Source organism: Neodiprion virginianus, unplaced genomic scaffold, assembly GCF_021901495.1.
Source record: "Neodiprion virginianus isolate iyNeoVirg1 unplaced genomic scaffold, iyNeoVirg1.1 ptg000053l, whole genome shotgun sequence".
Taxonomy (NCBI): domain Eukaryota; kingdom Metazoa; phylum Arthropoda; class Insecta; order Hymenoptera; family Diprionidae; genus Neodiprion; species Neodiprion virginianus.
The window spans coordinates 27,501-43,002 of record NW_025804450.1 but is presented as its reverse complement, the minus strand read 5'-3'; the positions used below and the strand labels follow the sequence as shown (position 1 = coordinate 43,002).

The 15,502-nt window shown below is 37.5% G+C and overlaps 1 long non-coding RNA gene across 1 annotated transcript; it reads right to left on the bottom strand.

Annotated features, from left to right (window-relative positions):
• Positions 1–778: 778 nt before the first annotated feature.
• On the bottom strand, positions 779–5,964 carry LOC124309824 (uncharacterized). The gene is made up of 3 exons (XR_006909408.1): positions 5,898–5,964; positions 5,689–5,818; positions 779–827 (listed from the first exon to the last, which is right to left on the bottom strand). It is a non-coding gene; the product is annotated as an uncharacterized LOC124309824 (long non-coding RNA).
• Positions 5,965–15,502: the final 9,538 nt, after the last annotated feature.

Genomic DNA, 15,502 nt, shown 5'->3' with positions numbered 1-15,502 from the left:
GCAAACAGAGGTAGGCAAGTGAAAACAACGTTTATTGTGAACAGATTCTTTATTTACATCAGATTAAAAATGCGTTTCATTCACGATTTGGTTCGTGCATTTCATTAAAAGGTAATATCCAAACTATCGAAAGCTCCTATCTGATAATAATAGCTTCCAATATTTTCAGGTACGAAATAATTCATCGTCTAGCGGAATTAAAGTTGTCAGACATGGAAGCATGTAAGTAAATTTCTAATTCCGTGATCTTTGACTATTATAATATGTTAACATGGATTTAATGATAAAATAATTTTTTTTTTTTTTTCAGCAGGCTCAAAGTTTGAACTTTGATTAACACGAAGAAAAATATGGCTTATCTGATGGTCGAAACGTTTCGGTGGCAAGGATCCTGGTTTCTGAAGCAGTGCAATCATTACAACAATCAAACCTGGTTGTTCCGTCGGACATCAGGTGCCAGAGTGAATTTCATGAGGTCATCGCCACCTTCTCAACATCAGTTGAGGCAAAATTAAAGAACGGGATACACTACAGATCATACTGGCTGAATATCTCATCATTTTGCTTTGATCGAGCCAATAGCGATAAGTTTGTTACTTAACCGTTGCTGCCAATTCATTCTACCGAGGAATCACTCTGTGCAACATTGTAATTCAAGCATTATTATTGACCAGAATTGTTTTTCAAACTTTATACCATTCAATTTGGTATCTTACTTTGACGCTTACTTTCACTCTCTTTGGCAATAAATTCAGATAAATAGTTCTTCAAGTCCTCCATTAGATTTTAGGGTTGAATTTTGTGAGGCAAACTGAACCAATCCAAATCTAGAAATGTTAAATAACTTCAATTAAAAATGTATTTCAACCTAATCTCAGTTGAGGGTGTCATCTGGCTAACTAGTTGCAGTTATCACCCGTGCTTCGGTCTCGTGGAACCCGAGTAAAATGTAAAGTATGTATTCACTTACTAGTGCAAGTTGCTTTGCAAATAATCACTTGGTCTGCTATAGGATTCACTTACTCGCTCACTTTTTCATTACAATGCAATTTATCGATAGCTTGAAATCAAATCCAATTTTACACTCTTTACGGGGTCCTATGCTAAGACTGAAAGCTTGTGAATCTCCATTCATCGCAATTATGTCTCTATTTCATGTTAGCATTGTCTGGAACAAAAAAAAAAACCTCATCCTGAGATCGGAAATGGAACCTGAAACGCAAAAGTCATTCAGTGGCACGAATTGAAAACCAAGAATTTTATAATGGTTTCTGCAACACAGGGACTCTTTCCAAATATCCTTGTTACAAGGTGATGTTCGGAGGACTATGAACTAGATTTTGTATCGGATTATATTATTTGGAAAACGATCTTTATGAACTTCTGTTTTGGCAAGGTATCGAATTAGTTAAATGTGTGTCTCGCGACACTCAAAACCGTCCTCACGCATGGACGCACACTCGCGTGCAATATTTACTTGCTGTATCTGCGTCAAACCTCGCCGCTTGCCCGTGTCGCGACTCAAAACCAGAATTGGGCAGCAGAAATTACTTTTGTCATTTCATTACCCGTAAATTACAATTACTGTGAATAACTGTAATATTTAGTCACTAATTACAATTGCGGGAAATAATTATGAATTTTGATTTACCAATTACAGTTAGTATAAACAATTGTAATTTTATGATTATCAACTACAATTACTCGAAATAATTGTAATTTTTTTGTTGTCAATTAAAATTACTTGAAAAAATTGTAATTTTTTTGCTACCAATTACAATTACTTGGAAAAATTGTAATTTTTCTGTTATCCATTACAATTAATGGAAATGATCATGTTTTTTTCTCAAATTTCGATTCTTTTTCATAATTTATTTAAACAAATTACCTTTGGAAACGTAATGTCGAATTCTCAACATAATTTCAAATTCCGAAAACATCGGGAACTTCATGGAGCTTACATATTCACATTGACTGGTCAAGCAAATTATTTAAACAAATTAATTTTTCAAAGTGATGTGAAATCCTTGATCAGCTACCCAAAAAACTTTGGTAACCATAGCCCATTCACATATTGACTGTAAAAGACTCGTTCCGATCACACCATTGAAATACTCCAAAAACGGAGTAAATTTATTTGTCTATTTGTTATTATTTCACAGGAATAACGTTAGAGAAGAAAATTCAATTGGACCACATCGTGTGGTTTACAATTACTCAAAAGAATTTTAATAATGTCTGATTTAATTACAATCACTGAGGACAATTGAAATGATTTCTGATTAAATTCCAATCACTGAAAGTAATTTTGATAAACTTTGATTAAATTCAAATTACTCAATGTCATTTTAATGAAATCCAATTCAATTACAATTACTGGAAATAATTTCGATGGACTCTGAGTCAATTACAATTATCAAAAGTAATTTCACTGAACTCCGATTCAATTATTATTACTGAAAATAATTTTAATGGAATTCGATGTCATTAAAAATTATCCTTAGTGATTTGTTATTGTTAATTTTCTATTACAATTTTGCCCAGCACTGCTCAAAACCTATCAGCTGTATCTCATGTATGGTCTACCGCCTCAAAATCATGTACGTGTGTAATCTATGTGTTCTCTCGCTCTGTAAACCATTACTCTGTATAACGTTCTCGTGCGATACGGTCTGTATCGCCGCATCAAGATCAATAAAAACCTCGGTTATTGTTAATCATTATCCCTCTCCATCTCAAAATCATTTCGTTTCATTTACACTCGTCCTCAATCACTAGTCGCAGATCCTACGTCAATGATCCATATCTTCTTGCCATCTCTCTAAACAACTTCGTTGAAAATCAGATATTCATTTATTTTGATGGAACAAGGGATACAATCTTGAATCTGATAAGTCAATATCCTCGTAATAATGTACTGACATTACTATAAAACATGATTGTCCTTGAAGCTATTTGTGACGTTAAGGCGCATTTTGAGAAAGTTGATTTTCAACTTGTGTCACAGGATATGATCTACGTTCCTGATATCTACGCTCCGGATTAGATTTTCTACGTTTCGAACCGCACTGACATGAAATACAGAAATCATTTTAATAAATATAATATTACATGAATTTTCAATTTGAGTATTGGGTTCCCTTTATTCATCTATTATAGAATCTTGGTGATCGGTCAATTAAGTGAACGTATTTTTAGTTAACGTTGGGCTACCTAAAATTCACAAAGAGGATGTCCCATTAAGAATCATCGTATCATTTGTCAATAGCCCGACCTATACCTTAGCCAAGACAATTAATTCATGGCTCACCACCAATATCACACCTCTCACCTCGAGAGTTGAAGATAGCTTTTTCTTAGTTGATACAATAACAACATTGATTATCCCGGACAATTATACGTTAATAACGCTAGATGTAATATCACTCTTCACCAACGTTCCTACAGATCTCGCATTGCGTGCAGTAAACAACCGTTGGGCTTCTCTTGAAAATAAGATCCCAATTTCTCTTATTGAACTTGATAAAGCTTTAAAAATATGTTTTGACTCCGCAATATTCAAATTTAATAACGATACTTATGCACAACAATTTGGTTTGCCCATGGGATCTCCTCTCTCCCCAATCCTGTCAGACCTGGTCATGGAAGACTTGGAAACGTCTTGAATTAACAATCTTGGTTTTGATTTACCGTTCTACTTTCGATACGTGGATGATATTCTTACTGCCGTTCCAAAAGAAAAAATAGATCACACTCTTAATACTTTTAACCGATACCATCCAAGATTACAATTTACTATCGAAACAGAAGAAAATAACGCCATCAGTTTCTTAGATGTATTGTTGATACACAACAATAATAATATCAAAACAGATTGGTTTCACAAAAAACCTGGTCACAAAGATACCTGAACTTTAATTCTCACCATCCTTTGTCCTACAAAATAGGCACCATCATTAACCTAGTTGACCGAGCTATCGAACTTGCTAGAACAGAGTTCCAGGAAAAAACCTGTCGCTCATATACAGTATACTAAGATGGAATGATTACCCTCATGGCCTATTATACCAACATATTAATAAGAGACGCACCTACATCAACAACTTACCTGACAATAATATTGACTCTGCTCCCGCTGAAGATAACAATAGACCTGCTACTACATATATCCCCATCCCATATGAATCTGGTCTCTTTGAGTCACTTAACCGCCTATTCGTCAAACATAATGTCAAGTTTGTTGGAAAAAATTCAAAAGATTTACAACTAGTTTTTGATACAGGAAAAGACAAGATCCCCATGGGCAAACGATCTAATGTTGTGTATAAAATACCATGCAATGATTGCAATCAAGTTTACATAGGTCAAACTGGTCGACATCTCAACACCAGAATTAAGGAACACCAACGCAATGTACATGAGATTGAAGAACATCACGCAGCTCTAACGAAACATAGTATCGATAAACAACACACTTTTAATTACGACAACACAAACATCCTTCGTGAAGAACACAATTATTATAGAAGACTGTTACTAGAAATGTGCAACATTGTAGGTCACACCAATTCTGTTATTCTTAGACAAGATGTTGAACATTTAAGTAATATTTACAAACCTCTAATCTCCGCCCACACAACAAATATTGTTTAACCTTAACTACATACAAAAATAATTTTTTTGTCCCCATTACTCCGTCCTTTCTACATAACTTTTCTTACAAAATATTTATTGTTTTTCTGTATAATTGTTTATAATAGGTTCACCTTCACTCTGGATTATACTTGTTTTCTTCCATCAGTCGTTATTCACCTGTTGACTCAATCGGTTCAACCAACAATTTTTCGTTAGACATGTGGAACTTAATTATAAAGAGCCTACCTCCACTTCTTTGACACTTGCGAATTAATTTTATTGCTAAAAAGACCTTCTTTAAAAACCTTTTAACACAATGACATACTGACTGTGAAGAAACATAGTTCTTTAATCTTCTTAATTAATGACTTCCAACTATTAACTTCCACATGTAAAATAACTTGAAGATTGACATTGACTACCGTCACTCAAAAGAACACTGTCTCCACCAATTGTAATTGTGAATTCGACTACATCTTAGTCCACTTACTTAATTCAGAAAAAAGGTAAATAACACTTAAAGACATTCTTATTTCAATTAATCAAAAGGTTCTTACTAATCAATAATATATAATAGCTCTAAGAGTATTACATCTACAATATCTAAGTCTGATTACTTCTAGTACTATTATTTATTTTATAAAAAATCTTTTTGTTGTTCTTGACAGTGAAGAAAATAAATCGTTCTGAGGAGGGCCCATATCCGGGTCGAAACGTTAACTAAAAATACGTTTACTCAATTGACCGATCACTAAGATTCTATAATAGATTACATTCGAGGTCGAGAATTCTTATTCATCCCTTTATTTATTTAGTCGAACATCATTGAAAATTTGCGGAATGAGCTCTGATAATCATTGGAAAATTTTGAATAGTAGTAGCAATAATTTATTGATCGGAAAAAATACATTGACTATCGACTATTTGTAAAGGTTGTTTAACTATTTTCGAGAAAAAAAGATTCACAGTTTTGTTACAGATAGTGAGATATTTGAATTTCTTGAACTCTCGGTTCAATGTCTCATTTTCGAAAATGACAACATTCAATATTACCGCCTGTAATAAAAAGAGAGTGAGAAAGTTGCTTGGTTGCTTGAAAGTGGCGATGATCTTTGTACGTGTGATAGATTGAATAGGCAGATAACCGTGAATATTAGAGATGTAATTATTTTGGCCGTATCACCTGTTGAGAGAAAAAAATTTCATTGTTATTTTTAACGTAAAAAATAATAAAAGCGATCAAATAAAGTGTTCCCACCCACCTACTGCATTTCTTCTAAGCACCCAACAATTAAACAGATTTCTCATTTCAGTCGAATAAAACCAATTTTCAAAGAGCATTAGCATCGAGTTTCGACCGTTATTTGAAGAATCAACTTTCCGAGTCACTACCTCGACTGTTCGAGATTATAACCTCAAAAATTTGTATGAACTACGTCGCCGCCAGAAACGGAATTTGACAGTTGAAACTCGGAGTGGCATGCGCTTTGACTGTATAGTTTCCAGAGATTGTCCCGGTATACTGATTGCCGTCCATTTAACCCAAAGTGACTGATCAAAATATTGATTCACATATTTTTAATAGTTTATCATTACACTATAATAATGAATAGGTTTGTTCCATTATTATAGTACAACATTCAGATAATTCAATTTGAATTTAAAGTAAGAATTAGTTTTAATAAAAGAGAGCGAAGATTATTGATTATTATAATTATGCATGTTCTCTAGTGATGTGGCGTAATTTTCGAGCTGATTTCGATCATTTTTTTTTACAAAATTACAATTTTTTGGACCATATACTACTGGCGCATTGAGCCGATCGTTAATAATTTCTTTCTTCTTCACATTTCATCGTGAATTATTTTATTGTTATTTTTTTATAACTGTTAATAGATTGTTAGCTGTGGTAAATTATAAGAAAAATTTGAAAAAATCGTCCTTCGGTATTTTGGTATTCTAGCATAACTAATTCTGAAAATAAACTTGACAATCAAGCCTGATCATTAGACGTAAATAAAAATGTTTGTGATAACGACTTGAGGATTTTCAGCGCGTACCTGTCTGTAGGTTAGAATGACAAAAAATGTTTTTCTTTTATTACTTCATAGATTATTTTCAAAACGTAGTTAACAGTTCTTCGAATGTTATGCGAAAGAATAATGTTTATTTATGATGCTATAACTTAATTAACGAGTACAAATATTGGATGACTTGAACCTGATCGAAAAATTTTGAAAATTTTTAGTCATAAATACCAAATGTTCCTGAGTTATGCGCAAGATTGATTAGAAAGTTATTTAAAAAGAAAATCAGAAGAATGTGAAATGTCAATTTGAAAATATAATATTGTTGTAACGAAAGCGTTTATTAAAGTATAATAAATTTTTGTATGAATTATTTACTTATTCTGTAACTTCTTCAAGTCATTTCGAAAGTTTTAACAAACTCAATTTTGAGAAACCTTTCTGGAAATTTTCAGGAAGATCACATGATTTTGAACATTGGTGTAGAATCCTTGCTACATTATTTTCAAAACATTTTTTGAGATGTTTCATTTCAAATTTTATAAGAAAAATTAGAAATATTTTTAAAACATTTCAAGAAATCTTTTGCAAGTTCTTGACGTAGACTCTTCAACTTGCGTCAATCTTTTTTTCAAATATATCTGAAACGTTTCATAAAACATTCAATAAAAATATTTCTGAAATATTTCAAACAGAGTAAACTACATCTCAAGAAGTCACTCTATAATTCTTGCGACAATATTTTTAAAACAATTCTTGAAAGTGTCCCCACTGCAAGGTACAGGGTACCCGAGTTATTCGGGTGTCGAGGTGAGGAGTCCAGCTTGTGAGCATGTACCGCCGACACGAAAATAAACAGTGGGCTCCTCCAAAGTGTTCCGTGTATTCAGTGCTACCTCGCCAGTTCCCTTAATTAATGGGCTCTCAGCAGTGGCGACGAGAATGGGATTCAAACAAGTTAAACATTCAAATAAATTAAAGGAATGGTGGAGGGAGTTAGAAGATTCGGAGACGATATAAACGCTGATAAAGAGCTCGCGAAGTGGGCAGAGATTGGAAAGGAAAAAAAATCAAATCGGGGCAAGCCGCCTGGATTCAAACGTACTCCAAAGACGAACTATTGGTGATTTTTTCACGATTCGAGGTCGAGTTGCCAACGGGAGCGAAATTAGACTCTGTGTGGAAACTCTTAGTGGAAGCAATGCTTAGTCGCGGAAGGAGAGGACCGGTAAAACGAGGACGGACGAGGCGGTGCGTGAAGAACCGAGGATGGCTCAATTCAACGCCAAGACTATAGAACCATTCAAAAAGGGGGCAAAATGGAAAACATTCGAGGACCAATTAGAGGCTTTTATCATCTTGAACGATGTTACCGAAGTGAAAAAGTCAGTATTGCTGATAACACGATTTACTGCGGAGCTCTACGGAGTACTCAAGGCAGCGGTAACCCCTGCGAAACCTTTAACGATGCCCTACGAGACCCTGAAGACAAAATTAGAAGAGTTGTACGCACCCAAAGAAAACATACATCTCGCAAGGTTTACGTTCCGCGGAAGAAGGCAGAAGGAGGATGAGTCTATCGATGAATTTGTAAAAGCACTTCAAATGTTAGTACAAAAATGTAATTTCTCAGCGGTAGAGTTAAAGAATCAATTAAAAGATCGACTGATATCTGGAATGAGGTTGAGAACCCTGCGTTATAAATTATTACAATCGCCAGATTTGGAGTGGGAACAGTCGGTCCAGTTGGCAAAAACCGTCAAACTGGCCGACGCGAAAGCGGAGTCATTGTTATCACCGCAAACTTCAAAACAAGAGGCGACCGAGACTCCAAGTGTGAACGCTATATGGCATGTCAACAAGAGGCGACAACAGAGAGGCTACAACACACCGTGGCATCGTGGACGTGGAGCAAGCGGCTTCGGCCAAGGACGAGGAACGACGAGAGGAAGAGGAAATCTCCAACAGCGGGCACCGAGCAGCAACGCGCAAGCAGCGTCGAACCCAGCAAGCGAAGAGTGTTACTATCGTGGGGGAGAGAGACATCGAAGTGACCAGTGTAGCCTACGAAATAAACATTGTAGCGAGTGTGGTCAACAAGGTTAAATTTACAAGACGTGCACGAGAAACAGATATCGATCACCTGCGGCAAACCAAAACTTCATAGACAGCGAACAGATAACTGCGGACGGAACGTCAAACGAAGGACAGCGTTTCACGAGCGATCATTGTCCCGAGGTCGAGGATGGTATGGGTATATACATGTATATGATGAAAGAGGAAGCAACAACGAACAAAATAGGACCGCACCGCATGTAGAAACGATTGAAGTAAATGAAGAATTGTTGAAAATGGAAGTTGATTCGAGTGCGCCGACTTCGCGATCTCGGTCGGAATATACAAAAAAAAAATTTCTAGCGTTAGGTTAAACACCGCCAAAAGAGATTGCGGCGGTTGGATATATCGATGTAACAATTGAGCGAAAGAGCGTGAAATCGAATCAAATATTGTATGTCGTGCGAAACGAAGGTCCGCCGATTATTGGCCGAAACTGGATGTCAGATTTAAAAATGTGGCCTCTGACGTTTCACCACGTAACCGAAGATCGCGAAAAGGGGGGCAAGATCCAAACAAAGTAGCCGCGATGATCGCAGTTGAACGAGATTTCCTAAGGGTATTTGTATTACGAACGCCGCACGTATGTATACCAATGTCAATAATGATTGATACCGCTTTTAGAAGAGACGAGGAAGTGTAGCTCTGAATTCATATAATAAATTCATGCTACAAAACGTTTCATGGCACGACCAAAGCGCAATGGCGTAATTTACCGTCAGCAACGTTAGCATCTCCGCACCCGCCAGATCCTGTGGTAATCAACACCGGGATGAGGCAAGCGGGGGATCACGCGCTTCAGGAATAAACGTCGCGAGGCAAGCCTTTGTTTCAAAATTGTAAATTCAGCAAAAACCTCGCTCGCTGCTCGACGCTCCAAGGGGTGCGGGACGAGCGAGCGAAGTCAGTCCCGTTAGAGACAGGATCAAACCAACGTCAACGGAAACAGGCTCCTTCAAAGCTGTCGAGTATAGAGTTATAAGTCTTGGGTCTCCGATGATTAGAGAGAGCATTACTTTGAGGTATTACTACGGTAAACTTGATCCCGCGTAAGCGAGCTAAAATTTCTTCTACTCCTAATTCGAGTAGTGGTTAATATCTCTACAAATTTTCAACACGATTGTCTCATAGATTAACGAGAAAATCACGGTTAAAGTCAGTACTGGTAACACGTCTTCCCCATTCCAGGCCAATAAAACGCACACGATTTTTCTTGTCACAACTAACTGAGCCGCGCTAATCTGATGAAAAACTAACATTTGACAGAGCAAAAAATTAGATTTTTTTTTGTCTTGGATTCAAACTTTTGCACTCATGGGACTTTTTGATAAACGCTCACAAAGTTCAAAATTTATCACGAAATTTCTGGCACGACGGTCGAGAGGGAAGCGTCGCGGCAACGTTGCAGTGAGACTGTGTCGGGTGTATATACGTGTACACTTTCGTATCCACTCTGCGACTGCGCGCGGTGTGTATACATGTACACTACTACATCTATTCTGAGACTTTGCCCACTGCTATCCCCAATGTATCCATATGTACCCTACTATATATATTCACCAATTAGATTCGGTGACGATATACATAAAAACGGACAATTTTTCAGTAAGAGAAATAATTAATCACATGCTCTTATTCTCAGTCATTTTTATTTGACATCATGTTCTGTTACACAGATTTATATTCAACGTAGAGTAGAAAAGTAAATTCTGCAGTGAATAACAAAATCCAAAACTGAGGAAAATCTTTATTACGGCATAGATCTTTCGTCTTACAAACGTAACAAACTATCACAAGCATGTTACAGCTTATCACTCGTTCGCGTAAATCAATTTACGCTAACTAACGTTCTTTGCAAGAAAATCAGTAAGAGCCAGTGAAATTCTTTTACTATCGGTGACTAGAGGCTTCTTATTGATTATTCGTTCTGATAATAAATTAACGACTCCATTTTTTCCACTAGTTTTTTGAACTTCTTTCAGTCTGTCGTACGTAATGCCAGCGCTGGCCATTTTTTTGAGCATTCCTGCCGATATAACATTTTTTAACGGCTCCAAATAAGGCAATGCCATCGCAACTTTTATGTTATGTATGCAATTATTTGATCTTTCAATAAATCGTTTACATGTTGTAAAGAAAATGGCAATGTCAATAGCAACAACGCTGAGTTCTTCCAGTATTTCTACGTCATATAATGCATCGTGAAAACGTGTGTTGGTCTTTAAATTTAGAATATCTTCAGCTAATTTCTCTAGCTTAAACATTCCTAGTCCCTTTCGCTCAAGATAAATTTTTTTCAATAATGGCAACGTATCTGTAAAGCCAACGACAACTAATTGGAAGTCTTCAGTCATCGAATGACCGTTGACAACAAGGACTAAACGTGTTGCATAAAATGTGGCATCGTGAGCAACAAGGAGAAAAGGTTTTCTAAATAGTTTTGAGAATTCATAAAAAGCAAACAGCGCATCTTTAATGGGAATTGAATCAACTCTTTGACCATGTAAATGCAATTCTCCTGCCACATTGTTCAACCCAGTAATTGCAGATGCTCTCGCATCTACTACTTGCGTTGGATTTACATATGAGCAAAATCTCAAACTCTGAGACTTAGCTGCAATTTGCAGTATGTCTGAAGAGTGAGACAATCCAGAAGTTTCGAGGTCAAAATATATTACTTCGTAGTTGTCGGGAATTAATTTTAAAAGTTTGTTTTCGGACAGATCAGAGTAATTTGTACAAGGGATGTCTGTGTCAAACTCTAAACCACAACCTGACTGATATTGCACTCCTTCTGCTGTTTCACGTTTTTTTCGTGAATTTTACCTGTCTACGCGCAATTGCTTCCGTCCAGCTTTTGCAGCGGGCAATTTCTCTCAGGTTGATCTAGCTTTTCGTATCGCGTCGCTTCTTTTCGCTAATTCTGTTGTGAAGACACCCGGTGTCATTTGTGCCTTTTTTCTCACATCACACACATATTTTTCACCTCCATTCAGAGAACAAACACAAGCTGCATAGAGATAATGGCACGATTCGCTCAAAGAGAAACAGTTGCACTCACGTGCTTTTCGAGCTATCATTGAGTTCACACTCTCTTTAGTTTGGCTGGACGCGCGTGCTGCAAATTTCGAAGCATTATCTGCATATTTATTCAGCAGTTTGATCAATTGCTCATATAATTGACTATTTTCAATTGCAGTCGATGTTGGCCATTTTTTTCGGAACTACGTGCGCACCATATTCCACAATTTTCGTGGTTACCAAAAAAATGATCAGTCAATTCACGCAATGCAGCTGCAAGATCGGCGGTGTTTCCTTCGTACTGCGCGTAACAATACGCAAAACAAATTTTTACATGCTTAATGACATTTTTTCCTCCGAGTTCAGAGAAACGAGAACGCAGTGCATATAACTCGTTAGAGAAATTTGTCGTCAGATGATTGGAATCGGCCAGCTTGAAAATGTGCTGAGATCTCTCTCAGCGTATTGCTGCTATCGTTAAACAGTCTTCATCCTCGATGACAACTCGAATGTCGAGCCCTGCCTCCTTGAGAATACTGTTGCGATTGACTAATTGAGCTCCAACAGACGCTTCCATGGCCTTGGCGCTGCCATCATAATTTTGCCGACAGTCATGATCTTCTTTTGGATATCCTAGATCGCATTTTTTGCATTTGCGATTGCGCGTTGCGAAATCTAATATTTTATTGCTAAGAAGCTCGATTATTGCGCCGTACCCGTTCAGACTATCGGAGCTGCGTCCGTTGCCACGCTTACTCCATCCTATGTCATACGATACAACTATATTTATGACATGACTCAGGGCGTTATCAAAATCTAGTCTATCGGTATCGTCGGTCCTAGGCCGCATGAAGTCTGCGAGGGGGTAAATTTCGTCCGATATTTCCTGAGGCCTAAGAATTTTGAATAACAAAAAAAACCAATCACAATGCATTTTCCACCTTTCGATTTTTTTTATTCTGTTTGTGTTATATTTGTTTATTTTTGTATTGGTCTTGTACATTTCATACTGTATTAGAGACTGAGGGGTTCGAGGTTTCGTGTAATCGCTGTATATTTTTTTATTCATATAATTATTCAATATTATTTTCATTTGTCTATTATAACGTTTGGTGTGTGAATAAAATTTTCTTTATACAGATCTCTGTTTTAATTCACTAAACTAATGTATTCATTCACGAATACGATATTGTTGGAATTATGACACTGAAGCTTGAAAAGTTGAGGTCCAACGGAAAATACGTTTTTTTTTAAATCGTTCGTTTAATTTCAAAAACCATGAAAATTCTCGTACCGATTGGTCTTTGGATCTTAAAAACGAATCGTTTTATTGTCCTGGCCAAATATTAAATGAGAATCTTGAGCTCGGCTCAAGAAAAAACGGAATTCCGTTGCATTCCAACGGTGGAAACTTCACCATGGTTCGGAATCAATCATTGAAATCTAACAGTATATTTGTACGTACAATTCATGCTACGAGATGCTTACAACCACTTATCAATTTGATGCCAAACTTGTTGACTTACATAAAATTGAGTAAGAAAAATTATTATTAGATTCTTGACATGAATAGTACGAATTCAGGTACGATAAAATGGAAATTTTATACGGAACTATTATTTTATGATAATACTGCAGTATCCTTGTTTGTTGTGCAATAATTCCACCAATATCCTTTTCATAAAAACTATCTTAGTTATGCCATTCAAAAGAATGAAATGTTTTGTCACAATGACAGAAAGCTTACAATTTATCACGCAGCGTATCGATATGCTCTATGACTAAATTTTGTTCCTCCGCTGCTGCACCTTGGCAACTGTCCTTGGCAGCTTCTTCGATGAGTGGACCGATTTCACGTTCATAGCGCTTGTATGTTTCCTGACTCAAGACCGGCATATCTATGCACATTGCAATTTTCCTCAGTGCATTGCATTCTGCTCCGGAGTGAACGGCACCTCTGAATTCGCAGTTTGAGGTTAGGTTTTGAGATTAGATTCTCATTTCCAATGACAAAATTGAAAATATTCACTTCATGTATGCATAATCGATCAGTTATGAGGAGAAAATATCGAAGAGCTGATAAAAGTTGGATGATAACATATCAAGTACAGCTGCAGTGTTGGCGTCGTAATAACGATGACCGTCGTTGAAGTGTGACTTGCTTGAGTGGCATTTCGTTAGCGTGGAGCAAGTATCACATTTCATAGTCCAAATGTAGTGGAAGCCCGTTGTTTTTTCTTCCACGATATGATTAAATGCCAATTGTTTTTCACAATTGCTACATATCATGTTTTTGTTGACTTCATTAGGATCGATCAATCGCATGCCACGGAGGATGGTCGTTGGCTTTTCGAAACGTACCACATCTGGCTTTTCTTTGTTTCGCTCAATGAGCTTCAATCTACCAGCAACCACCGTCTTTTTTTTCCGTTTCCCTTTATACCGTACCAAATTTTCTGTATTCACTTTAAACATAACCACACTTTTGTTTTGTAGAAAAATCACAGTACGCCCAACGGTCTCTGGTGTACACACGGTACCAGCGAGTCCGTGGCGGCCGACGCTGCGGTGTTGCCACGATCGGTCTCCGCGCATTGTTCATTGTGTGCGCCCATTGATGTAGTCATGGGCGAGTGTAAGTGAACTGTACTAGACCAAAAGTTGACCCTAGATCCGGAAATCGCGTATGCAGAACATTAGTTTTCTCGTCCTTGAATAGCATATCAGTCATTTATGATAAACATATATGCGTCAATACATAAGATTGAATCAATTGGGACCCTATGACTGATTTTGTTTTTGCATTGCAATTATTGAAAGATACAGCAAGTGGATTAACTTTTGGAACCGTTCGGTCTGTAGTTATGCCGTAATGATCCGTTCGCTGGTTCACCTACGGAAACCTTGTTACGACTTTCACCTCCTCTAAATGATGAAGTTTGGACATTTTTCCGGCAACATTGGCAATGCCGAGACATTGCCGCGTACCGGTTCGAAGACCTTCTCAAATCATATGATCGGTAGTAGCGACAGAAAGTGTGTACGAAGGGCAGGGACCTAATGAACGTGAGTTACTTACACGCGCTTACTGAGAATTCCTTGTTTCTGGGATATCATTGCAAGCCCGAATCCCTAGCACGGAGGAGGTTCAGCGGGTTACCCGGGCCTTTCAGCCAGGGAAGACATGCTGATTCATTCACTGTAGTGCGCGTGCGTCCCAGAACATCTGAGAGCATCACAGATCTGTTATTGCGCAATTTCGTGCGGTAGAAGCCGCCTGTCCCTTTAAGAAGATTCATTTGTACGCAGGTAGTGAAAACCGCTCAATCGAGGCCGGGGGACTTGGATATACCGGAAATTACGCCTGTTCAGCAGGCTAGAGTCTCGTCAGTTGTCAAAATCATCCAGACGAATCAATCCACCAGCTAAGAACGGCCATGCACCACCACCCACCGAATCAAAAGAGAGCTCTCAATCTGTCCATATCTCCGGTGTCCGGACCTGGTGATGTTTCCCATGTTGAGTCAAACTAAGCCGCAGGCTTTACTTCTGGTGGTGCCCTTTCGTCAATTCCTCTAAGTTTCTGCTTTGCAACCATACTTTCCCCGGAATCCTAAGGGCTCTGGTTTCCCTGCAACTGCTCGCCGAGTCATCGGAAAAACTTCGGCGGATCGTCAGCTCGCATCGTCTATGGTTAGGTCTAG